The sequence below is a fragment of the Pleurodeles waltl genome, unplaced genomic scaffold (genome assembly GCF_031143425.1).
Source record: "Pleurodeles waltl isolate 20211129_DDA unplaced genomic scaffold, aPleWal1.hap1.20221129 scaffold_86, whole genome shotgun sequence".
Lineage (NCBI taxonomy): Eukaryota > Metazoa > Chordata > Amphibia > Caudata > Salamandridae > Pleurodeles > Pleurodeles waltl.
In genome coordinates, this window is record NW_027150400.1 from 1,335,958 (window position 1) to 1,362,350 (window position 26,393).

Sequence of the window (26,393 nt, forward strand, 5' to 3'; positions counted from 1 at the left end):
GGCAGCCCTACTAAGGAGGAAGTCCAGCCCCAGGACAGCACAGACCAAACCTTCTGCCTTCTGGCTGGACTTAAAATGTCCCTTTAGCCCCTGCCCCATAAGGCCTCTGACGGCGGGCACCTGCCTTAGGTGACTTCGGTCAGAAGGCCACTCCTTACTTCAGGCGCCAGCTGTCCCTTCAGGAGCCTCAGGGGAGGATAGCCTTGGCCGCGCCACACGCTAACCTTCACGGCAAGCGCTCGCATGGATGTCACCTAGGGGTCACCAGGGGTCGCAAGGGGCAAGCCAGATGTCGCAGCGGGCCCCTCCCCCATATGGCCTCTGACAGCGGGCCCCTACCTCAGTTGGCGCCAGTCAGAACGCCACTCCTTCTTTAAGGTGGCAGCTGTCCCTTCAGGAGACCTCAGATAGGATAGCCTGGGCCGAGCCACACACTGACCTTGCTGACCTCGACAGTAGGCACTTACATGGATGTCATTTAGGGTTCTCCAGGGGTTGCATGGGGCAAGCCAGGAGTTGCAGCGGGTCCCTGCCCCATAAGGCCTCTGACAGTGGGCCCCTGCCTCAGGTGACTTCAGTCAGAAGGTCACTCCTTCATTAAGGGAGCAGCTGTCTCTCCCGGAGTCCTCAAATAGGATAGCCTTGGCCACGTCACACACTGACCTCAACGGCATGACAATTTCATGGCGATGCAAAACTGCCACTCAGGGCCGGGTTTAGGGAGGTGCGAGCAGTGCGGCCGCACCGGGTGCTGACCAGGATTGGAGTTGCTGACCTCGGGGGGCGCTGTGTTTAGCAATAACTTACGAAACTTGCGATTTAAAAGCTCATGCTGGAAAGTTCCTTGTGTGTCCAAACTACAGAAAGCAAATAAAATGCCAAGATACCTCTTGTGATTACCGTTCCTGCTAGGGAGAGAGTTGGTGGTTTTGTCCAGAGGCAGCTTTGACTAGATATAAAATAGCGTAGAGGGTTCATGTGCCTGACGCAAAGAACAGAACCATATCTAATGTGGACAGCTGTCTGGATAGTCAAGCAGCTATCCAGCTCTTTAAAACAAATCTAATCTATGTGAGAGGGGCTATGGATAGATGAGGGGCACATTTGGCGGGTGGCAGTGAGTGAATCCGAGTAGGTGGTGATGGAGTGAAGGGGGTTGGGGGGTGCCAAAAAAGACTGTCTTCCAGCCACCAGGGCTACAGCCGGCCCTGCTGCTAGCAGGCAAAAATCTGAGCTCTCTCTGGCAGGAAGATTAATGAGAAGAGTTGTGTTGCCATTTTGATTGTTGCCTGAAATCTGTAAAGGGAAGGAACTCTGCAGCAGGTTGTATTAAATGTTAAGTTGAGACTAAGCAGAGCGCCCCCCCCCCCGAGGTGGGTGCCCCCGTGCATGTGAGCGAGCAGTGCGAGTGCAACAGTTGCAGCATCCTTAAGCCAGCTCTGCCCCCCCGTGTGGGTGGGAAGGAAGTGAGAAATGGAAAAACTCAGACGCTTGGCACAGAGAGGGCGGGTTGGACAGAAGAAGGAGCTGCTCAGCACGCACAAAAATATCTCTTCCTACTTAGTATAGTGGAGAGTGTCCCTGCCTGGGACCTGGGAGACTGGGGTTCAATTCCTCAACTGGGAAACTGCCTCTTCTTTTAAAGGCTTAAACCTACATTTTCAGAGCACCAGCAATCAATATTTACTTCAAATACCGTTTACAATCTCACACTCATACTACAGAGTACGCCCATTTTTCTTTCATCCACACACCTCCTCCAAATCGAAACATTTATTCATGCCATCAAGTACCTTTCAAAATCTAGCACCCACAATTTGGACCTAAGACTCTTTTTCACAACCATTTCTCCCTTTTCATTTAAACTTCCTGCCTACTTCCTTGAAAAAGGAAAGGTGGAATCAAGGATTTTTCATGAGATAAAAAGGAAAGTACTGCATGATAAAAAAAATGCATTTAAGCTATTTTGTTTTCTCACACTAAGTAAATGAAATGTTGGGGCACACTCTGAAGGAGGAATTGTTTTATAGGAAGGTGAAACCTTTTATCTTTAGATAAAGTGTAAAGTTGTATAATTTACAGACACACTGAGAAAGGAAAACAAGCAGTGACCCGGACGTGCCCACCCACTAATCTCATCAGAGCTTTTCTAGTTCCGAGGTTCTTCCATGACTATCGACAGCAGGTCATGTGTTACACTGCATTGTGGGACTCGTAGTTCTATACACAGCATTGTAAAAGAGGAGTGCAGGTCCCAGCACCTTAAGTAAAAGCCTGCACATGTAGAGCTGGAGATGCCTGCGTTGACCTGGGAAAGCTAAGAGCTGCCCTCCTATCGGGGCTCTGAGAAGAAGCACTGATCGTCCCTTTAATTGTACTTCTGAATTTTCCTGCTAGTTAAGTGTGTAAGTGCTATTACTGCTGAAGGATGGGATGTCTTATGAGGGTGTGCTAGGTCTTGGAGAGCTGTAAAGTGTGAAGAGTTGTGAGTGCATTTGAGGTGCAGTCAATTTCTTTCTTCATGCTGTGCCTGAAAATGGTGTGTCCTTACATGTCTGCTTTAATTTTCCTGTAATAGGAAATGGGATCCTGAGTAGCCTGCTGACCAGTTCTTGTTTCTATATTGGGTGGTGGTGGACGACCTGTCCCTGCTCCCTGGTGGTCTAGTGGTTAGGATTCAGCGCTCTCACCGCCGCGGCCCGGGTTCGATTCCCGGTCAGGGAACGCGAAGTTCCTTACACTTTTTACTTCTACACTTACATTTCTTATAGGAAACCTTTCATTTTACACTTTTCATGGATTCAAACACATTAGGAAACCTTTCAATTACAAATGCTTCATTACCACTAGTTCTTCTTTAATTGACTTTTCTCACAATATCACACAGCTTTCTCACAGCTCTTTTTTTCACTCCAAATAACATCTGAAAGCACTCCATCTTGCTGTGATCAGCTGAGAGCTCCAGAGCTCCAGAGCTCTTGCTTGTCCACATAGTGACTGCAAGATGTCTCCAGGGGGCACATTTCCCTGCTGCACCAGGAATACCCTTTGTAAGTGTCAGCGCAGTGTGTATAAGATTGGGGTTGCCTCCTTTCTGAGAACCTGAATTTCACAGCTTTTCTCAATATTTTTACCAGCCTGGAATTAAACGTACAGACGAGGTAGTTCAAAAAACACAGCCAGGTGGCAGCCCTACTAAGGAGGAAGTCCTGCCCCAGGACAGCACAGACCAAACCTTCTGCCTTCTGGCTGGACTTAAAATGTCCCTTTAGCCCCTGCCCCATAAGGCCTCTGACGGCGGGCACCTGCCTTAGGTGACTTCGGTCAGAAGGCCACTCCTTACTTCAGGCGCCAGCTGTCCCTTCAGGAGCCTCAGGGGAGGATAGCCTTGGCCGCGCCACACGCTAACCTTCACGGCAAGCGCTCGCATGGATGTCACCTAGGGGTCACCAGGGGTCGCAAGGGGCAAGCCAGATGTCGCAGCGGGCCCCTCCCCCATATGGCCTCTGACAGCGGGCCCCTACCTCAGTTGGCGCCAGTCAGAACGCCACTCCTTCTTTAAGGTGGCAGCTGTCCCTTCAGGAGACCTCAGATAGGATAGCCTGGGCCGAGCCACACACTGACCTTGCTGACCTCGACAGTAGGCACTTACATGGATGTCATTTAGGGTTCTCCAGGGGTTGCATGGGGCAAGCCAGGAGTTGCAGCGGGTCCCTGCCCCATAAGGCCTCTGACAGTGGGCCCCTGCCTCAGGTGACTTCAGTCAGAAGGCCACTCCTTCATTAAGGGAGCAGCTGTCTCTCCCGGAGTCCTCAAATAGGATAGCCTTGGCCACGTCACACACTGACCTCAACGGCATGACAATTTCATGGCGATGCAAAACTGCCACTCAGGGCCGGGTTTAGGGAGGTGCGAGCAGTGCGGCCGCACCGGGTGCTGACCAGGATTGGAGTTGCTGACCTCGGGGGGCGCTGTGTTTAGCAATAACTTACGAAACTTGCGATTTAAAAGCTCATGCTGGAAAGTTCCTTGTGTGTCCAAACTACAGAAAGCAAATAAAATGCCAAGATACCTCTTGTGATTACCGTTCCTGCTAGGGAGAGAGTTGGTGGTTTTGTCCAGAGGCAGCTTTGACTAGATATAAAATAGCGTAGAGGGTTCATGTGCCTGACGCAAAGAACAGAACCATATCTAATGTGGAGAGCTGTCTGGATAGTCAAGCAGCTATCCAGCTCTTTAAAACAAATCTAATCTATGTGAGAGGGGCTATGGATAGATGAGGGGCACATTTGGCAGGTGGCAGTGAGTGAATCCGAGTAGGTGGTGATGGAGTGAAGGGGGTTGGGGGGTGCCAAAAAAGACTGTCTTCCAGCCACCAGGGCTACAGCCGGCCCTGCTGCTAGCAGGCAAAAATCTGGGCTCTCTCTGGCAGGAAGATTAATGAGAAGAGTTGTGTTGCCATTTTGATTGTTGCCTGAAATCTGTAAAGGGAAGGAACTCTGCAGCAGGTTGTATTAAATGTTAAGTTGAGACTAAGCAGAGCGCCCCCCCCCCCCTGAGGTGGGTGCCCCCGTGCATGTGAGCGAGCAGTGCCAGTGCAACAGTTGCAGCATCCTTAAGCCAGCTCTGCCCCCCCGTGTGGGTGGGAAGGAAGTGAGAAATGGAAAAACTCAGACGCTTGGCACAGAGAGGGCGGGTTGGACAGAAGAAGGAGCTGCTCAGCACACACAAAAATATCTCGTCCTACTTAGTATAGTGGAGAGTGTCCCTGTCTGGAACCTGGGAGACTGGGGTTCAATTCCCCAACTGGGAAACTGCCTCTTCTTTTAAAGGCTTAAACCTACATTTTCAGAGCACCAGCAATCAATATTTACTTCAAATACCGTTTACAATCTCACACTCATACTACAGAGTACGCCCATTTTTCTTTCATCCACACACCTCCTCCAAATCGAAACATTTATTCATGCCATCAAGTACCTTTCAAAATCTAGCACCCACAATTTGGACCTAAGACTCTTTTTCACAACCATTTCTCCCTTTTCATTTAAACTTCCTGCCTACTTCCTTGAAAAAGGAAAGGTGGAATCAAGGATTTTTCATGAGATAAAAAGGAAAGTACTGCATGATAAAAAAAATGCATTTAAGCTATTTTGTTTTCTCACACTAAGTAAATGAAATGTTGGGGCACACTCTGAAGGAGGAATTGTTTTATAGGAAGGTGAAACCTTTTATCTTTAGATAAAGTGTAAAGTTGTATAATTTACAGACACACTGAGAAAGGAAAACAAGCAGTGACCCGGACGTGCCCACCCACTAATCTCATCAGAGCTTTTCTAGTTCCGAGGTTCTTCCATGACTATCGACAGCAGGTCATGTGTTACACTGCATTGTGGGACTCGTAGTTCTATACACAGCATTGTAAAAGAGGAGTGCAGGTCCCAGCACCTTAAGTAAAAGCCTGCACATGTAGAGCTGGAGATGCCTGCGTTGACCTGGGAAAGCTAAGAGCTGCCCTCCTATCGGGGCTCTGAGAAGAAGCACTGATCGTCCCTTTAATTGTACTTCTGAATTTTCCTGCTAGTTAAGTGTGTAAGTGCTATTACTGCTGAAGGATGGGATGTCTTATGAGGGTGTGCTAGGTCTTGGAGAGCTGTAAAGTGTGAAGAGTTGTGAGTGCATTTGAGATGCAGTCAATTTCTTTCTTCATGCTGTGCCTGAAAATGGTGTGTCCTTGCATGTCTGCTTTAATTTTCCTGTAATAGGAAATGGGATCCTGAGTAGCCTGCTGACCAGTTCTTGTTTCTATATTGGGTGGTGGTGGACGACCTGTGCCTGCTCCCTGGTGGTCTAGTGGTTAGGATTCGGCGCTCTCACCGCCGCGGCCCGGGTTCGATTCCCGGTCAGGGAACGCGAAGTTCCTTACACTTTTTACTTCTACACTTACATTTCTTATAGGAAACCTTTCATTTTACACTTTTCATGGATTCAAACACATTAGGAAACCTTTCAATTACAAATGCTTCATTACCACTAGTTCTTCTTTAATTGACTTTTCTCACAATATCACACAGCTTTCTCACAGCTCTTTTTTTCACTCCAAATAACATCTGAAAGCACTCCATCTTGCTGTGATCAGCTGGGAGCTCCAGAGCTCCAGAGCTCTTGCTTGTCCACATAGTGACTGCGAGATGTCTCCAGGGGGCACATTTCCCTGCTGCACCAGGAATACCCTTTGTAAGTGTCAGCGCAGTGTGTATAAGATTGGGGTTGCCTCCTTTCTTAGAACCTGAATTTCACAGCTTTTCTCAATATTTTTACCAGCCTGGAATTAAACGTACAGACGAGGTAGTTCAAAAAACACAGCCAGGTGGCAGCCCTACTAAGGAGGAAGTCCAGCCCCAGGACAGCACAGACCAAACCTTCTGCCTTCTGGCTGGACTTAAAATGTCCCTTTAGCCCCTGCCCCATAAGGCCTCTGACGGCGGGCACCTGCCTTAGGTGACTTCGGTCAGAAGGCCACTCCTTACTTCAGGCGCCAGCTGTCCCTTCAGGAGCCTCAGGGGAGGATAGCCTTGGCCGCGCCACACGCTAACCTTCACGGCAAGCGCTCGCATGGATGTCACCTAGGGGTCACCAGGGGTCGCAAGGGGCAAGCCAGATGTCGCAGCGGGCCCCTCCCCCATATGGCCTCTGACAGCGGGCCCCTACCTCTGTTGGCGCCAGTCAGAACGCCACTCCTTCTTTAAGGTGGCAGCTGTCCCTTCAGGAGACCTCAGATAGGATAGCCTGGGCCGAGCCACACACTGACCTTGCTGACCTCGACAGTAGGCACTTACATGGATGTCATTTAGGGTTCTCCAGGGGTTGCATGGGGCAAGCCAGGAGTTGCAGCGGGTCCCTGCCCCATAAGGCCTCTGACAGTGGGCCCCTGCCTCAGGTGACTTCAGTCAGAAGGCCACTCCTTCATTAAGGGAGCAGCTGTCTCTCCCGGAGTCCTCAAATAGGATAGCCTTGGCCACGTCACACACTGACCTCAACGGCATGACAATTTCATGGCGATGCAAAACTGCCACTCAGGGCCGGGTTTAGGGAGGTGCGAGCAGTGCGGCCGCACCGGGTGCTGACCAGGATTGGAGTTGCTGACCTCGGGGGGCGCTGTGTTTAGCAATAACTTACGAAACTTGCGATTTAAAAGCTCATGCTGGAAAGTTCCTTGTGTGTCCAAACTACAGAAAGCAAATAAAATGCCAAGATACCTCTTGTGATTACCGTTCCTGCTAGGGAGAGAGTTGGTGGTTTTGTCCAGAGGCAGCTTTGACTAGATATAAAATAGCGTAGAGGGTTCATGTGCCTGACGCAAAGAACAGAACCATATCTAATGTGGACAGCTGTCTGGATAGTCAAGCAGCTATCCAGCTCTTTAAAACAAATCTAATCTATGTGAGAGGGGCTATGGATAGATGAGGGGCACATTTGGCGGGTGGCAGTGAGTGAATCCGAGTAGGTGGTGATGGAGTGAAGGGGGTTGGGGGGTGCCAAAAAAGACTGTCTTCCAGCCACCAGGGCTACAGCCGGCCCTGCTGCTAGCAGGCAAAAATCTGAGCTCTCTCTGGCAGGAAGATTAATGAGAAGAGTTGTGTTGCCATTTTGATTGTTGCCTGAAATCTGTAAAGGGAAGGAACTCTGCAGCAGGTTGTATTAAATGTTAAGTTGAGACTAAGCAGAGCGCCCCCCCCCCCTGAGGTGGGTGCCCCCGTGCATGTGAGCGAGCAGTGAGAGTGCAACAGTTGCAGCATCCTTAAGCCAGCTCTGCCCCCCCGTGTGGGTGGGAAGGAAGTGAGAAATGGAAAAACTCAGACGCTTGGCACAGAGAGGGCGGGTTGGACAGAAGAAGGAGCTGCTCAGCACGCACAAAAATATCTCTTCCTACTTAGTATAGTGGAGAGTGTCCCTGCCTGGGACCTGGGAGACTGGGGTTCAATTCCTCAACTGGGAAACTGCCTCTTCTTTTAAAGGCTTAAACCTACATTTTCAGAGCACCAGCAATCAATATTTACTTCAAATACCGTTTACAATCTCACACTCATACTACAGAGTACGCCCATTTTTCTTTCATCCACACACCTCCTCCAAATCGAAACATTTATTCATGCCATCAAGTACCTTTCAAAATCTAGCACCCACAATTTGGACCTAAGACTCTTTTTCACAACCATTTCTCCCTTTTCATTTAAACTTCCTGCCTACTTCCTTGAAAAAGGAAAGGTGGAATCAAGGATTTTTCATGAGATAAAAAGGAAAGTACTGCATGATAAAAAAAATGCATTTAAGCTATTTTGTTTTCTCACACTAAGTAAATGAAATGTTGGGGCACACTCTGAAGGAGGAATTGTTTTATAGGAAGGTGAAACCTTTTATCTTTAGATAAAGTGTAAAGTTGTATAATTTACAGACACACTGAGAAAGGAAAACAAGCAGTGACCCGGACGTGCCCACCCTCTAATCTCATCAGAGCTTTTCTAGTTCCGAGGTTCTTCCATGACTATCGACAGCAGGTCATGTGTTACACTGCATTGTGGGACTCGTAGTTCTATACACAGCATTGTAAAAGAGGAGTGCAGGTCCCAGCACCTTAAGTAAAAGCCTGCACATGTAGAGCTGGAGATGCCTGCGTTGACCTGGGAAAGCTAAGAGCTGCCCTCCTATCGGGGCTCAGAGAAGAAGCACTGATCGTCCCTTTAATTGTACTTCTGAATTTTCCTGCTAGTTAAGTGTGTAAGTGCTATTACTGCTGAAGGATGGGATGTCTTATGAGGGTGTGCTAGGTCTTGGAGAGCTGTAAAGTGTGAAGAGTTGTGAGTGCATTTGAGGTGCAGTCAATTTCTTTCTTCATGCTGTGCCTGAAAATGGTGTGTCCTTGCATGTCTGCTTTAATTTTCCTGTAATAGGAAATGGGATCCTGAGTAGCCTGCTGACCAGTTCTTGTTTCTATATTGGGTGGTGGTGGACGTCCTGTCCCTGCTCCCTGGTGGTCTAGTGGTTAGGATTCAGCGCTCTCACCGCCGCGGCCCGGGTTCGATTCCCGGTCAGGGAACACGAAGTTCCTTACACTTTTTACTTCTACACTTACATTTCTTATAGGAAACCTTTCATTTTACACTTTTCATGGATTCAAACACATTAGGAAACCTTTCAATTACAAATGCTTCATTACCACTAGTTCTTCTTTAATTGACTTTTCTCACAATATCACACAGCTTTCTCACAGCTCTTTTTTTCACTCCAAATAACATCTGAAAGCACTCCATCTTGCTGTGATCAGCTGAGAGCTCCAGAGCTCCAGAGCTCTTGCTTGTCCACATAGTGACTGCAAGATGTCTCCAGGGGGCACATTTCCCTGCTGCACCAGGAATACCCTTTGTAAGTGTCAGCGCAGTGTGTATAAGATTGGGGTTGCCTCCTTTCTTAGAACCTGAATTTCACAGCTTTTCTCAAAATTTTTACCAGCCTGGAATTAAACGTACAGACGAGGTGGTTCAAAAAACACAGCCAGGTGGCAGCCCTACTAAGGAGGAAGTCCTGCCCCAGGACAGCACAGACCAAACCTTCTGCCTTCTGGCTGGACTTAAAATGTCCCTTTAGCCCCTGCCCCATAAGGCCTCTGACGGCGGGCACCTGCCTCAGGTGACTTCGGTCAGAAGGCCACTCCTTACTTCAGGCGCCAGCTGTCCCTTCAGGAGCCTCAGGGGAGGATAGCCTTGGCCGTGCCACACGCTGACCTTGACGGCAAGCGCTCGCATGGATGTCACCTAGGGGTCACCAGGGGTCGCAAGGGGCAAGCCAGATGTCGCAGAGGGCCCCTCCCCCATATGGCCTCTGACAGCGGGCCCCTACCTCAGTTGGCGCCAGTCAGAACGCCACTCCTTCTTTAAGGTGGCAGCTGTCCCTTCAGGAGACCTCAGATAGGATAGCCTGGGCCGAGCCACACACTGACCTTGCTGACCTCGACAGTAGGCACTTACATGGATGTCATTTAGGGTTCTCCAGGGGTTGCATGGGGCAAGCCAGGAGTTGCAGCGGGTCCCTGCCCCATAAGGCCTCTGACAGTGGGCCCCTGCCTCAGGTGACTTCAGTCAGAAGGCCACTCCTTCATTAAGGGAGCAGCTGTCTCTCCCGGAGTCCTCAAATAGGATAGCCTTGGCCACATCACACTGACCTCAACGGCATGACAATTTCATGGCGATGCAAAACTGCCACTCAGGGCCGGGTTTAGGGAGGTGCGAGCAGTGCGGCCGCACCGGGTGCTGACCAGGATTGGAGTTGCTGACCTCGGGGGGCGCTGTGTTTAGCAATAACTTACGAAACTTGCGATTTAAAAGCTCATGCTGGAAAGTTCCTTGTGTGTCCAAACTACAGAAAGCAAATAAAATGCCAAGATACCTCTTGTGATTACCGTTCCTGCTAGGGAGAGAGTTGGTGGTTTTGTCCAGAGGCAGCTTTGACTAGATATAAAATAGCGTAGAGGGTTCATGTGCCTGACGCAAAGAACAGAACCATATCTAATGTGGAGAGCTGTCTGGATAGTCAAGCAGCTATCCAGCTCTTTAAAACAAATCTAATCTATGTGAGAGGGGCTATGGATAGATGAGGGGCACATTTGGCAGGTGGCAGTGAGTGAATCCGAGTAGGTGGTGATGGAGTGAAGGGGGTTGGGGGGTGCCAAAAAAGACTGTCTTCCAGCCACCAGGGCTACAGCCGGCCCTGCTGCTAGCAGGCAAAAATCTGGGCTCTCTCTGGCAGGAAGATTAATGAGAAGAGTTGTGTTGCCATTTTGATTGTTGCCTGAAATCTGTAAAGGGAAGGAACTCTGCAGCAGGTTGTATTAAATGTTAAGTTGAGACTAAGCAGAGCGCCCCCCCCCCCTGAGGTGGGTGCCCCCGTGCATGTGAGCGAGCAGTGCGAGTGCAACAGTTGCAGCATCCTTTAGCCAGCTCTGCCCCCCGTGTGGGTGGGAAGGAAGTGAGAAATGGAAAAACTCAGACGCTTGGCACAGAGAGGGCGGGTTTGACAGAAGAAGGAGCTGCTCAGCACACACAAAAATATCTCTTCCTACTTAGTATAGTGGAGAGTGTCCCTGCCTGGGACCTGGGAGACTGGGGTTCAATTCCCCAACTGGGAAACTGCCTCTTCTTTTAAAGGCTTAAACCTACATTTTCAGAGCACCATCAATCAATATTTACTTCAAATACCGTTTACAATCTCACACTCATACTACAGAGTACGCCCATTTTTCTTTCATCCACACACCTCCTCCAAATCGAAACATTTATTCATGCCATCAAGTACCTTTCAAAATCTAGCACCCACAATTTGGACCTAAGACTCTTTTTCACAACCATTTCTCCCTTTTCATTTAAACTTCCTGCCTACTTCCTTGAAAAAGGAAAGGTGGAATCAAGGATTTTTCATGAGATAAAAAGGAAAGTACTGCATGATAAAAAAAATGCATTTAAGCTATTTTGTTTTCTCACACTAAGTAAATGAAATGTTGGGGCACACTCTGAAGGAGGAATTGTTTTATAGGAAGGTGAAACCTTTTATCTTTAGATAAAGTGTAAAGTTGTATAATTTACAGACACACTGAGAAAGGAAAACAAGCAGTGACCCGGACGTGCCCACCCACTAATCTCATCAGAGCTTTTCTAGTTCCGAGGTTCTTCCATGACTATCGACAGCAGGTCATGTGTTACACTGCATTGTGGGACTCGTAGTTCTATACACAGCATTGTAAAAGAGGAGTGCAGGTCCCAGCACCTTAAGTAAAAGCCTGCACATGTAGAGCTGGAGATGCCTGCGTTGACCTGGGAAAGCTAAGAGCTGCCCTCCTATCGGGGCTCTGAGAAGAAGCACTGATCGTCCCTTTAATTGTACTTCTGAATTTTCCTGCTAGTTAAGTGTGTAAGTGCTATTACTGCTGAAGGATGGGATGTCTTATGAGGGTGTGCTAGGTCTTGGAGAGCTGTAAAGTGTGAAGAGTTGTGAGTGCATTTGAGGTGCAGTCAATTTCTTTCTTCATGCTGTGCCTGAAAATGGTGTGTCCTTGCATGTCTGCTTTAATTTTCCTGTAATAGGAAATGGGATCCTGAGTAGCCTGCTGACCAGTTCTTGTTTCTATATTGGGTGGTGGTGGACGACCTGTCCCTGCTCCCTGGTGGTCTAGTGGTTAGGATTCAGCGCTCTCACCGCCGCGGCCCGGGTTCGATTCCCGGTCAGGGAACGCGAAGTTCCTTACACTTTTTACTTCTACACTTACATTTCTTATAGGAAACCTTTCATTTTACACTTTTCATGGATTCAAACACATTAGGAAACCTTTCAATTACAAATGCTTCATTACCACTAGTTCTTCTTTAATTGACTTTTCTCACAATATCACACAGCTTTCTCACAGCTCTTTTTTTCACTCCAAATAACATCTGAAAGCACTCCATCTTGCTGTGATCAGCTGAGAGCTCCAGAGCTCCAGAGCTCTTGCTTGTCCACATAGTGACTGCAAGATGTCTCCAGGGGGCACATTTCCCTGCTGCACCAGGAATACCCTTTGTAAGTGTCAGCGCAGTGTGTATAAGATTGGGGTTGCCTCCTTTCTGAGAACCTGAATTTCACAGCTTTTCTCAATATTTTTACCAGCCTGGAATTAAACGTACAGACGAGGTAGTTCAAAAAACACAGCCAGGTGGCAGCCCTACTAAGGAGGAAGTCCTGCCCCAGGACAGCACAGACCAAACCTTCTGCCTTCTGGCTGGACTTAAAATGTCCCTTTAGCCCCTGCCCCATAAGGCCTCTGACGGCGGGCACCTGCCTTAGGTGACTTCGGTCAGAAGGCCACTCCTTACTTCAGGCGCCAGCTGTCCCTTCAGGAGCCTCAGGGGAGGATAGCCTTGGCCGCGCCACACGCTAACCTTCACGGCAAGCGCTCGCATGGATGTCACCTAGGGGTCACCAGGGGTCGCAAGGGGCAAGCCAGATGTCGCAGCGGGCCCCTCCCCCATATGGCCTCTGACAGCGGGCCCCTACCTCAGTTGGCGCCAGTCAGAACGCCACTCCTTCTTTAAGGTGGCAGCTGTCCCTTCAGGAGACCTCAGATAGGATAGCCTGGGCCGAGCCACACACTGACCTTGCTGACCTCGACAGTAGGCACTTACATGGATGTCATTTAGGGTTCTCCAGGGGTTGCATGGGGCAAGCCAGGAGTTGCAGCGGGTCCCTGCCCCATAAGGCCTCTGACAGTGGGCCCCTGCCTCAGGTGACTTCAGTCAGAAGGCCACTCCTTCATTAAGGGAGCAGCTGTCTCTCCCGGAGTCCTCAAATAGGATAGCCTTGGCCACGTCACACACTGACCTCAACGGCATGACAATTTCATGGCGATGCAAAACTGCCACTCAGGGCCGGGTTTAGGGAGGTGCGAGCAGTGCGGCCGCACCGGGTGCTGACCAGGATTGGAGTTGCTGACCTCGGGGGGCGCTGTGTTTAGCAATAACTTACGAAACTTGCGATTTAAAAGCTCATGCTGGAAAGTTCCTTGTGTGTCCAAACTACAGAAAGCAAATAAAATGCCAAGATACCTCTTGTGATTACCGTTCCTGCTAGGGAGAGAGTTGGTGGTTTTGTCCAGAGGCAGCTTTGACTAGATATAAAATAGCGTAGAGGGTTCATGTGCCTGACGCAAAGAACAGAACCATATCTAATGTGGAGAGCTGTCTGGATAGTCAAGCAGCTATCCAGCTCTTTAAAACAAATCTAATCTATGTGAGAGGGGCTATGGATAGATGAGGGGCACATTTGGCAGGTGGCAGTGAGTGAATCCGAGTAGGTGGTGATGGAGTGAAGGGGGTTGGGGGGTGCCAAAAAAGACTGTCTTCCAGCCACCAGGGCTACAGCCGGCCCTGCTGCTAGCAGGCAAAAATCTGGGCTCTCTCTGGCAGGAAGATTAATGAGAAGAGTTGTGTTGCCATTTTGATTGTTGCCTGAAATCTGTAAAGGGAAGGAACTCTGCAGCAGGTTGTATTAAATGTTAAGTTGAGACTAAGCAGAGCGCCCCCCCCCCCCCTGAGGTGGGTGCCCCCGTGCATGTGAGCGAGCAGTGCGAGTGCAACAGTTGCAGCATCCTTAAGCCAGCTCTGCCCCCCCGTGTGGGTGGGAAGGAAGTGAGAAATGGAAAAACTCAGACGCTTGGCACAGAGAGGGCGGGTTGGACAGAAGAAGGAGCTGCTCAGCACACACAAAAATATCTCTTCCTACTTAGTATAGTGGAGAGTGTCCCTGTCTGGAACCTGGGAGACTGGGGTTCAATTCCCCAACTGGGAAACTGCTTCTTCTTTTAAAGGCTTAAACCTACATTTTCAGAGCACCAGCAATCAATATTTACTTCAAATACCGTTTACAATCTCACACTCATACTACAGAGTACGCCCATTTTTCTTTCATCCACACACCTCCTCCAAATCGAAACATTTATTCATGCCATCAAGTACCTTTCAAAATCTAGCACCCACAATTTGGACCTAAGACTCTTTTTCACAACCATTTCTCCCTTTTCATTTAAACTTCCTGCCTACTTCCTTGAAAAAGGAAAGGTGGAATCAAGGATTTTTCATGAGATAAAAAGGAAAGTACTGCATGATAAAAAAAATGCATTTAAGCTATTTTGTTTTCTCACACTAAGTAAATGAAATGTTGGGGCACACTCTGAAGGAGGAATTGTTTTATAGGAAGGTGAAACCTTTTATCTTTAGATAAAGTGTAAAGTTGTATAATTTACAGACACACTGAGAAAGGAAAACAAGCAGTGACCCGGACGTGCCCACCCACTAATCTCATCAGAGCTTTTCTAGTTCCGAGGTTCTTCCATGACTATCGACAGCAGGTCATGTGTTACACTGCATTGTGGGACTCGTAGTTCTATACACAGCATTGTAAAAGAGGAGTGCAGGTCCCAGCACCTTAAGTAAAAGCCTGCACATGTAGAGCTGGAGATGCCTGCGTTGACCTGGGAAAGCTAAGAGCTGCCCTCCTATCGGGGCTCTGAGAAGAAGCACTGATCGTCCCTTTAATTGTACTTCTGAATTTTCCTGCTAGTTAAGTGTGTAAGTGCTATTACTGCTGAAGGATGGGATGTCTTATGAGGGTGTGCTAGGTCTTGGAGAGCTGTAAAGTGTGAAGAGTTGTGAGTGCATTTGAGGTGCAGTCAATTTCTTTCTTCATGCTGTGCCTGAAAATGGTGTGTCCTTGCATGTCTGCTTTAATTTTCCTGTAATAGGAAATGGGATCCTGAGTAGCCTGCTGACCAGTTCTTGTTTCTATATTGGGTGGTGGTGGACGACCTGTGCCTGCTCCCTGGTGGTCTAGTGGTTAGGATTCGGCGCTCTCACCGCCGCGGCCCGGGTTCGATTCCCGGTCAGGGAACGCGAAGTTCCTTACACTTTTTACTTCTACACTTACATTTCTTATAGGAAACCTTTCATTTTACACTTTTCATGGATTCAAACACATTAGGAAACCTTTCAATTACAAATGCTTCATTACCACTAGTTCTTCTTTAATTGACTTTTCTCACAATATCACACAGCTTTCTCACAGCTCTTTTTTTCACTCCAAATAACATCTGAAAGCACTCCATCTTGCTGTGATCAGCTGGGAGCTCCAGAGCTCCAGAGCTCTTGCTTGTCCACATAGTGACTGCGAGATGTCTCCAGGGGGCACATTTCCCTGCTGCACCAGGAATACCCTTTGTAAGTGTCAGCGCAGTGTGTATAAGATTGGGGTTGCCTCCTTTCTTAGAACCTGAATTTCACAGCTTTTCTCAATATTTTTACCAGCCTGGAATTAAACGTACAGACGAGGTAGTTCAAAAAACACAGCCAGGTGGCAGCCCTACTAAGGAGGAAGTCCAGCCCCAGGACAGCACAGACCAAACCTTCTGCCTTCTGGCTGGACTTAAAATGTCCCTTTAGCCCCTGCCCCATAAGGCCTCTGACGGCGGGCACCTGCCTTAGGTGACTTCGGTCAGAAGGCCACTCCTTACTTCAGGCGCCAGCTGTCCCTTCAGGAGCCTCAGGGGAGGATAGCCTTGGCCGCGCCACACGCTAACCTTCACGGCAAGCGCTCGCATGGATGTCACCTAGGGGTCACCAGGGGTCGCAAGGGGCAAGCCAGATGTCGCAGCGGGCCCCTCCCCCATATGGCCTCTGACAGCGGGCCCCTACCTCTGTTGGCGCCAGTCAGAACGCCACTCCTTCTTTAAGGTGGCAGCTGTCCCTTCAGGAGACCTCAGATAGGATAGCCTGGGCCGAGCCACACACTGACCTTGCTGACCTCGACAGTAGGCACTTACATGGATGTCATTTAGGGTTCTCCAGGGGTTGCATGGGGCAAGCCAGGAGTTGCAGCGGGTCCCTGCCCCATAAGGCCTCTGACAGTGGGCCCCTGCCTCAGGTGACTTCAGTCAGAAGGCCACTCCTTCATTAAGGGAGCAGCTGTCTCTCCCGGAGTCCTCAAATAGGATAGCCTTGGCCACGTCACACACTGACCTCAACGGCATGACAATTTCATGGCGATGCAAAACTGCCACTCAGGGCCGGGTTTAGGGAGGTGCGAGCAGTGCGGCCGCACCGGGTGCTGACCAGGATTGGAGTTGCTGACCTCGGGGGGCGCTGTGTTTAGCAATAACTTACGAAACTTGCGATTTAAAAGCTCATGCTGGAAAGTTCCTTGTGTGTCCAAACTACAGAAAGCAAATAAAATGCCAAGATACCTCTTGTGATTACCGTTCCTGCTAGGGAGAGAGTTGGTGGTTTTGTCCAGAGGCAGCTTTGACTAGATATAAAATAGCGTAGAGGGTTCATGTGCCTGACGCAAAGAACAGAACCATATCTAATGTGGACAGCTGTCTGGATAGTCAAGCAGCTATCCAGCTCTTTAAAACAAATCTAATCTATGTGAGAGGGGCTATGGATAGATGAGGGGCACATTTGGCGGGTGGCAGTGAGTGAATCCGAGTAGGTGGTGATGGAGTGAAGGGGGTTGGGGGGTGCCAAAAAAGACTGTCTTCCAGCCACCAGGGCTACAGCCGGCCCTGCTGCTAGCAGGCAAAAATCTGAGCTCTCTCTGGCAGGAAGATTAATGAGAAGAGTTGTGTTGCCATTTTGATTGTTGCCTGAAATCTGTAAAGGGAAGGAACTCTGCAGCAGGTTGTATTAAATGTTAAGTTGAGACTAAGCAGAGCGCCCCCCCCCCCTGAGGTGGGTGCCCCCGTGCATGTGAGCGAGCAGTGAGAGTGCAACAGTTGCAGTATCCTTAAGCCAGCTCTGCCCCCCCGTGTGGGTGGGAAGGAAGTGAGAAATGGAAAAACTCAGACGCTTGGCACAGAGAGGGCGGGTTGGACAGAAGAAGGAGCTGCTCAGCACGCACAAAAATATCTCTTCCTACTTAGTATAGTGGAGAGTGTCCCTGCCTGGGACCTGGGAGACTGGGGTTCAATTCCTCAACTGGGAAACTGCCTCTTCTTTTAAAGGCTTAAACCTACATTTTCAGAGCACCAGCAATCAATATTTACTTCAAATACCGTTTACAATCTCACACTCATACTACAGAGTACGCCCATTTTTCTTTCATCCACACACCTCCTCCAAATCGAAACATTTATTCATGCCATCAAGTACCTTTCAAAATCTAGCACCCACAATTTGGACCTAAGACTCTTTTTCACAACCATTTCTCCCTTTTCATTTAAACTTCCTGCCTACTTCCTTGAAAAAGGAAAGGTGGAATCAAGGATTTTTCATGAGATAAAAAGGAAAGTACTGCATGATAAAAAAAATGCATTTAAGCTATTTTGTTTTCTCACACTAAGTAAATGAAATGTTGGGGCACACTCTGAAGGAGGAATTGTTTTATAGGAAGGTGAAACCTTTTATCTTTAGATAAAGTGTAAAGTTGTATAATTTACAGACACACTGAGAAAGGAAAACAAGCAGTGACCCGGACGTGCCCACCCTCTAATCTCATCAGAGCTTTTCTAGTTCCGAGGTTCTTCCATGACTATCGACAGCAGGTCATGTGTTACACTGCATTGTGGGACTCGTAGTTCTATACACAGCATTGTAAAAGAGGAGTGCAGGTCCCAGCACCTTAAGTAAAAGCCTGCACATGTAGAGCTGGAGATGCCTGCGTTGACCTGGGAAAGCTAAGAGCTGCCCTCCTATCGGGGCTCAGAGAAGAAGCACTGATCGTCCCTTTAATTGTACTTCTGAATTTTCCTGCTAGTTAAGTGTGTAAGTGCTATTACTGCTGAAGGATGGGATGTCTTATGAGGGTGTGCTAGGTCTTGGAGAGCTGTAAAGTGTGAAGAGTTGTGAGTGCATTTGAGGTGCAGTCAATTTCTTTCTTCATGCTGTGCCTGAAAATGGTGTGTCCTTGCATGTCTGCTTTAATTTTCCTGTAATAGGAAATGGGATCCTGAGTAGCCTGCTGACCAGTTCTTGTTTCTATATTGGGTGGTGGTGGACGACCTGTCCCTGCTCCCTGGTGGTCTAGTGGTTAGGATTCAGCGCTCTCACCGCCGCGGCCCGGGTTCGATTCCCGGTCAGGGAACACGAAGTTCCTTACACTTTTTACTTCTACACTTACATTTCTTATAGGAAACCTTTCATTTTACACTTTTCATGGATTCAAACACATTAGGAAACCTTTCAATTACAAATGCTTCATTACCACTAGTTCTTCTTTAATTGACTTTTCTCACAATATCACACAGCTTTCTCACAGCTCTTTTTTTCACTCCAAATAACATCTGAAAGCACTCCATCTTGCTGTGATCAGCTGAGAGCTCCAGAGCTCCAGAGCTCTTGCTTGTCCACATAGTGACTGCAAGATGTCTCCAGGGGGCACATTTCCCTGCTGCACCAGGAATACCCTTTGTAAGTGTCAGCGCAGTGTGTATAAGATTGGGGTTGCCTCCTTTCTTAGAACCTGAATTTCACAGCTTTTCTCAATATTTTTACCAGCCTGGAATTAAACGTACAGACGAGGTGGTTCAAAAAACACAGCCAGGTGGCAGCCCTACTAAGGAGGAAGTCCTGCCCCAGGACAGCACAGACCAAACCTTCTGCCTTCTGGCTGGACTTAAAATGTCCCTTTAGCCCCTGCCCCATAAGGCCTCTGACGGCGGGCACCTGCCTCAGGTGACTTCGGTCAGAAGGCCACTCCTTACTTCAGGCGCCAGCTGTCCCTTCAGGAGCCTCAGGGGAGGATAGCCTTGGCCGTGCCACACGCTGACCTTGACGGCAAGCGCTCGCATGGATGTCACCTAGGGGTCACCAGGGGTCGCAAGGGGCAAGCCAGATGTCGCAGAGGGCCCCTCCCCCATATGGCCTCTGACAGCGGGCCCCTACCTCAGTTGGCGCCAGTCAGAACGCCACTCCTTCTTTAAGGTGGCAGCTGTCCCTTCAGGAGACCTCAGATAGGATAGCCTGGGCCGAGCCACACACTGACCTTGCTGACCTCGACAGTAGGCACTTACATGGATGTCATTTAGGGTTCTCCAGGGGTTGCATGGGGCAAGCCAGGAGTTGCAGCGGGTCCCTGCCCCATAAGGCCTCTGACAGTGGGCCCCTGCCTCAGGTGACTTCAGTCAGAAGGCCACTCCTTCATTAAGGGAGCAGCTGTCTCTCCCGGAGTCCTCAAATAGGATAGCCTTGGCCACATCACACTGACCTCAACGGCATGACAATTTCATGGCGATGCAAAACTGCCACTCAGGGCCGGGTTTAGGGAGGTGCGAGCAGTGCGGCCGCACCGGGTGCTGACCAGGATTGGAGTTGCTGACCTCGGGGGGCGCTGTGTTTAGCAATAACTTACGAAACTTGCGATTTAAAAGCTCATGCTGGAAAGTTCCTTGTGTGTCCAAACTACAGAAAGCAAATAAAATGCCAAGATACCTCTTGTGATTACCGTTCCTGCTAGGGAGAGAGTTGGTGGTTTTGTCCAGAGGCAGCTTTGACTAGATATAAAATAGCGTAGAGGGTTCATGTGCCTGACGCAAAGAACAGAACCATATCTAATGTGGAGAGCTGTCTGGATAGTCAAGCAGCTATCCAGCTCTTTAAAACAAATCTAATCTATGTGAGAGGGGCTATGGATAGATGAGGGGCACATTTGGCAGGTGGCAGTGAGTGAATCCGAGTAGGTGGTGATGGAGTGAAGGGGGTTGGGGGGTGCCAAAAAAGACTGTCTTCCAGCCACCAGGGCTACAGCCGGCCCTGCTGCTAGCAGGCAAAAATCTGGGCTCTCTCTGGCAGGAAGATTAATGAGAAGAGTTGTGTTGCCATTTTGATTGTTGCCTGAAATCTGTAAAGGGAAGGAACTCTGCAGCAGGTTGTATTAAATGTTAAGTTGAGACTAAGCAGAGCGCCCCCCCCCCCCTGAGGTGGGTGCCCCCGTGCATGTGAGCGAGCAGTGCGAGTGCAACAGTTGCAGCATCCTTTAGCCAGCTCTGCCCCCCGTGTGGGTGGGAAGGAAGTGAGAAATGGAAAAACTCAGACGCTTGGCACAGAGAGGGCGGGTTTGACAGAAGAAGGAGCTGCTCAGCACACACAAAAATATCTCTTCCTACTTAGTATAGTGGAGAGTGTCCCTGCCTGGGACCTGGGAGACTGGGGTTCAATTCCCCAACTGGGAAACTGCCTCTTCTTTTAAAGGCTTAAACCTACATTTTCAGAGCACCATCAATCAATATTTACTTCAAATACCGTTTACAATCTCACACTCATACTACAGAGTACGCCCATTTTTCTTTCATCCACACACCTCCTCCAAATCGAAACATTTATTCATGCCATCAAGTACCTTTCAAAATCTAGCACCCACAATTTGGACCTAAGACTCTTTTTCACAACCATTTCTCCCTTTTCATTTAAACTTCCTGCCTACTTCCTTGAAAAAGGAAAGGTGGAATCAAGGATTTTTCATGAGATAAAAAGGAAAGTACTGCATGATAAAAAAAATGCATTTAAGCTATTTTGTTTTCTCACACTAAGTAAATGAAATGTTGGGGCACACTCTGAAGGAGGAATTGTTTTATAGGAAGGTGAAACCTTTTATCTTTAGATAAAGTGTAAAGTTGTATAATTTACAGACACACTGAGAAAGGAAAACAAGCAGTGACCCGGACGTGCCCACCCACTAATCTCATCAGAGCTTTTCTAGTTCCGAGGTTCTTCCATGACTATCGACAGCAGGTCATGTGTTACACTGCATTGTGGGACTCGTAGTTCTATACACAGCATTGTAAAAGAGGAGTGCAGGTCCCAGCACCTTAAGTAAAAGCCTGCACATGTAGAGCTGGAGATGCCTGCGTTGACCTGGGAAAGCTAAGAGCTGCCCTCCTATCGGGGCTCTGAGAAGAAGCACTGATCGTCCCTTTAATTGTACTTCTGAATTTTCCTGCTAGTTAAGTGTGTAAGTGCTATTACTGCTGAAGGATGGGATGTCTTATGAGGGTGTGCTAGGTCTTGGAGAGCTGTAAAGTGTGAAGAGTTGTGAGTGCATTTGAGGTGCAGTCAATTTCTTTCTTCATGCTGTGCCTGAAAATGGTGTGTCCTTGCATGTCTGCTTTAATTTTCCTGTAATAGGAAATGGGATCCTGAGTAGCCTGCTGACCAGTTCTTGTTTCTATATTGGGTGGTGGTGGACAACCTGTCCCTGCTCCCTGGTGGTCTAGTGGTTAGGATTCAGCGCTCTCACCGCCGCGGCCCGGGTTCGATTCCCGGTCAGGGAACGCGAAGTTCCTTACACTTTTTACTTCTACACTTACATTTCTTATAGGAAACCTTTCATTTTACACTTTTCATGGATTCAAACACATTAGGAAACCTTTCAATTACAAATGCTTCATTACCACTAGTTCTTCTTTAATTGACTTTTCTCACAATATCACACAGCTTTCTCACAGCTCTTTTTTTCACTCCAAATAACATCTGAAAGCACTCCATCTTGCTGTGATCAGCTGAGAGCTCCAGAGCTCCAGAGCTCTTGCTTGTCCACATAGTGACTGCAAGATGTCTCCAGGGGGCACATTTCCCTGCTGCACCAGGAATACCCTTTGTAAGTGTCAGCGCAGTGTGTATAAGATTGGGGTTGCCTCCTTTCTGAGAACCTGAATTTCACAGCTTTTCTCAATATTTTTACCAGCCTGGAATTAAACGTACAGACGAGGTAGTTCAAAAAACACAGCCAGGTGGCAGCCCTACTAAGGAGGAAGTCCTGCCCCAGGACAGCACAGACCAAACCTTCTGCCTTCTGGCTGGACTTAAAATGTCCCTTTAGCCCCTGCCCCATAAGGCCTCTGACGGCGGGCACCTGCCTTAGGTGACTTCGGTCAGAAGGCCACTCCTTACTTCAGGCGCCAGCTGTCCCTTCAGGAGCCTCAGGGGAGGATAGCCTTGGCCGCGCCACACGCTAACCTTCACGGCAAGCGCTCGCATGGATGTCACCTAGGGGTCACCAGGGGTCGCAAGGGGCAAGCCAGATGTCGCAGCGGGCCCCTCCCCCATATGGCCTCTGACAGCGGGCCCCTACCTCAGTTGGCGCCAGTCAGAACGCCACTCCTTCTTTAAGGTGGCAGCTGTCCCTTCAGGAGACCTCAGATAGGATAGCCTGGGCCGAGCCACACACTGACCTTGCTGACCTCGACAGTAGGCACTTACATGGATGTCATTTAGGGTTCTCCAGGGGTTGCATGGGGCAAGCCAGGAGTTGCAGCGGGTCCCTGCCCCATAAGGCCTCTGACAGTGGGCCCCTGCCTCAGGTGACTTCAGTCAGAAGGCCACTCCTTCATTAAGGGAGCAGCTGTCTCTCCCGGAGTCCTCAAATAGGATAGCCTTGGCCACGTCACACACTGACCTCAACGGCATGACAATTTCATGGCGATGCAAAACTGCCACTCAGGGCCGGGTTTAGGGAGGTGCGAGCAGTGCGGCCGCACCGGGTGCTGACCAGGATTGGAGTTGCTGACCTCGGGGGGCGCTGTGTTTAGCAATAACTTACGAAACTTGCGATTTAAAAGCTCATGCTGGAAAGTTCCTTGTGTGTCCAAACTACAGAAAGCAAATAAAATGCCAAGATACCTCTTGTGATTACCGTTCCTGCTAGGGAGAGAGTTGGTGGTTTTGTCCAGAGGCAGCTTTGACTAGATATAAAATAGCGTAGAGGGTTCATGTGCCTGACGCAAAGAACAGAACCATATCTAATGTGGAGAGCTGTCTGGATAGTCAAGCAGCTATCCAGCTCTTTAAAACAAATCTAATCTATGTGAGAGGGGCTATGGATAGATGAGGGGCACATTTGGCAGGTGGCAGTGAGTGAATCCGAGTAGGTGGTGATGGAGTGAAGGGGGTTGGGGGGTGCCAAAAAAGACTGTCTTCCAGCCACCAGGGCTACAGCCGGCCCTGCTGCTAGCAGGCAAAAATCTGGGCTCTCTCTGGCAGGAAGATTAATGAGAAGAGTTGTGTTGCCATTTTGATTGTTGCCTGAAATCTGTAAAGGGAAGGAACTCTGCAGCAGGTTGTATTAAATGTTAAGTTGAGACTAAGCAGAGCGCCCCCCCCCCCCCTGAGGTGGGTGCCCCCGTGCATGTGAGCGAGCAGTGCCAGTGCAACAGTTGCAGCATCCTTAAGCCAGCTCTGCCCCCCCGTGTGGGTGGGAAGGAAGTGAGAAATGGAAAAACTCAGACGCTTGGCACAGAGAGGGCGGGTTGGACAGAAGAAGGAGCTGCTCAGCACACACAAAAATATCTCGTCCTACTTAGTATAGTGGAGAGTGTCCCTGTCTGGAACCTGGGAGACTGGGGTTCAATTCCCCAACTGGGAAACTGCCTCTTCTTTTAAAGGCTTAAACCTACATTTTCAGAGCACCAGCAATCAATATTTACTTCAAATACCGTTTACAATCTCACACTCATACTACAGAGTACGCCCATTTTTCTTTCATCCACACACCTCCTCCAAATCGAAACATTTATTCATGCCATCAAGTACCTTTCAAAATCTAGCACCCACAATTTGGACCTAAGACTCTTTTTCACAACCATTTCTCCCTTTTCATTTAAACTTCCTGCCTACTTCCTTGAAAAAGGAAAGGTGGAATCAAGGATTTTTCATGAGATAAAAAGGAAAGTACTGCATGATAAAAAAAATGCATTTAAGCTATTTTGTTTTCTCACACTAAGTAAATGAAATGTTGGGGCACACTCTGAAGGAGGAATTGTTTTATAGGAAGGTGAAACCTTTTATCTTTAGATAAAGTGTAAAGTTGTATAATTTACAGACACACTGAGAAAGGAAAACAAGCAGTGACCCGGACGTGCCCACCCACTAATCTCATCAGAGCTTTTCTAGTTCCGAGGTTCTTCCATGACTATCGACAGCAGGTCATGTGTTACACTGCATTGTGGGACTCGTAGTTCTATACACAGCATTGTAAAAGAGGAGTGCAGGTCCCAGCACCTTAAGTAAAAGCCTGCACATGTAGAGCTGGAGATGCCTGCGTTGACCTGGGAAAGCTAAGAGCTGCCCTCCTATCGGGGCTCTGAGAAGAAGCACTGATCGTCCCTTTAATTGTACTTCTGAATTTTCCTGCTAGTTAAGTGTGTAAGTGCTATTACTGCTGAAGGATGGGATGTCTTATGAGGGTGTGCTAGGTCTTGGAGAGCTGTAAAGTGTGAAGAGTTGTGAGTGCATTTGAGGTGCAGTCAATTTCTTTCTTCATGCTGTGCCTGAAAATGGTGTGTCCTTGCATGTCTGCTTTAATTTTCCTGTAATAGGAAATGGGATCCTGAGTAGCCTGCTGACCAGTTCTTGTTTCTATATTGGGTGGTGGTGGACGACCTGTGCCTGCTCCCTGGTGGTCTAGTGGTTAGGATTCGGCGCTCTCACCGCCGCGGCCCGGGTTCGATTCCCGGTCAGGGAACGCGAAGTTCCTTACACTTTTTACTTCTACACTTACATTTCTTATAGGAAACCTTTCATTTTACACTTTTCATGGATTCAAACACATTAGGAAACCTTTCAATTACAAATGCTTCATTACCACTAGTTCTTCTTTAATTGACTTTTCTCACAATATCACACAGCTTTCTCACAGCTCTTTTTTTCACTCCAAATAACATCTGAAAGCACTCCATCTTGCTGTGATCAGCTGGGAGCTCCAGAGCTCCAGAGCTCTTGCTTGTCCACATAGTGACTGCGAGATGTCTCCAGGGGGCACATTTCCCTGCTGCACCAGGAATACCCTTTGTAAGTGTCAGCGCAGTGTGTATAAGATTGGGGTTGCCTCCTTTCTTAGAACCTGAATTTCACAGCTTTTCTCAATATTTTTACCAGCCTGGAATTAAACGTACAGACGAGGTAGTTCAAAAAACACAGCCAGGTGGCAGCCCTACTAAGGAGGAAGTCCAGCCCCAGGACAGCACAGACCAAACCTTCTGCCTTCTGGCTGGACTTAAAATGTCCCTTTAGCCCCTGCCCCATAAGGCCTCTGACGGCGGGCACCTGCCTTAGGTGACTTCGGTCAGAAGGCCACTCCTTACTTCAGGCGCCAGCTGTCCCTTCAGGAGCCTCAGGGGAGGATAGCCTTGGCCGCGCCACACGCTAACCTTCACGGCAAGCGCTCGCATGGATGTCACCTAGGGGTCACCAGGGGTCGCAAGGGGCAAGCCAGATGTCGCAGCGGGCCCCTCCCCCATATGGCCTCTGACAGCGGGCCCCTACCTCTGTTGGCGCCAGTCAGAACGCCACTCCTTCTTTAAGGTGGCAGCTGTCCCTTCAGGAGACCTCAGATAGGATAGCCTGGGCCGAGCCACACACTGACCTTGCTGACCTCGACAGTAGGCACTTACATGGATGTCATTTAGGGTTCTCCAGGGGTTGCATGGGGCAAGCCAGGAGTTGCAGCGGGTCCCTGCCCCATAAGGCCTCTGACAGTGGGCCCCTGCCTCAGGTGACTTCAGTCAGAAGGCCACTCCTTCATTAAGGGAGCAGCTGTCTCTCCCGGAGTCCTCAAATAGGATAGCCTTGGCCACGTCACACACTGACCTCAACGGCATGACAATTTCATGGCGATGCAAAACTGCCACTCAGGGCCGGGTTTAGGGAGGTGCGAGCAGTGCGGCCGCACCGGGTGCTGACCAGGATTGGAGTTGCTGACCTCGGGGGGCGCTGTGTTTAGCAATAACTTACGAAACTTGCGATTTAAAAGCTCATGCTGGAAAGTTCCTTGTGTGTCCAAACTACAGAAAGCAAATAAAATGCCAAGATACCTCTTGTGATTACCGTTCC

At 48.9% G+C, this 26,393-nt stretch overlaps 8 non-coding genes across 8 annotated transcripts; all 8 read left to right on the top strand.

Annotated features, from left to right (window-relative positions):
* Positions 1-2,652: 2,652 nt before the first annotated feature.
* TRNAE-CUC (transfer RNA glutamic acid (anticodon CUC)) lies at positions 2,653-2,724 on the top strand. Its single transcript has one exon. It is a non-coding gene; the product is annotated as a tRNA-Glu (tRNA).
* Positions 2,725-5,839: 3,115 nt separating this feature from the next.
* On the top strand, positions 5,840-5,911 carry TRNAE-CUC (transfer RNA glutamic acid (anticodon CUC)). The gene has a single exon. It is a non-coding gene; the product is annotated as a tRNA-Glu (tRNA).
* A 3,114-nt stretch (positions 5,912-9,025) lies between these two features.
* TRNAE-CUC (transfer RNA glutamic acid (anticodon CUC)) lies at positions 9,026-9,097 on the top strand. The gene has a single exon. It is a non-coding gene; the product is annotated as a tRNA-Glu (tRNA).
* A 3,111-nt stretch (positions 9,098-12,208) lies between these two features.
* On the top strand, positions 12,209-12,280 carry TRNAE-CUC (transfer RNA glutamic acid (anticodon CUC)). Its single transcript has one exon. It is a non-coding gene; the product is annotated as a tRNA-Glu (tRNA).
* Positions 12,281-15,396: 3,116 nt separating this feature from the next.
* TRNAE-CUC (transfer RNA glutamic acid (anticodon CUC)) lies at positions 15,397-15,468 on the top strand. Its single transcript has one exon. It is a non-coding gene; the product is annotated as a tRNA-Glu (tRNA).
* A 3,114-nt stretch (positions 15,469-18,582) lies between these two features.
* TRNAE-CUC (transfer RNA glutamic acid (anticodon CUC)) lies at positions 18,583-18,654 on the top strand. Its single transcript has one exon. It is a non-coding gene; the product is annotated as a tRNA-Glu (tRNA).
* Positions 18,655-21,766: 3,112 nt separating this feature from the next.
* TRNAE-CUC (transfer RNA glutamic acid (anticodon CUC)) lies at positions 21,767-21,838 on the top strand. Its single transcript has one exon. It is a non-coding gene; the product is annotated as a tRNA-Glu (tRNA).
* A 3,116-nt stretch (positions 21,839-24,954) lies between these two features.
* On the top strand, positions 24,955-25,026 carry TRNAE-CUC (transfer RNA glutamic acid (anticodon CUC)). Its single transcript has one exon. It is a non-coding gene; the product is annotated as a tRNA-Glu (tRNA).
* Positions 25,027-26,393: the final 1,367 nt, after the last annotated feature.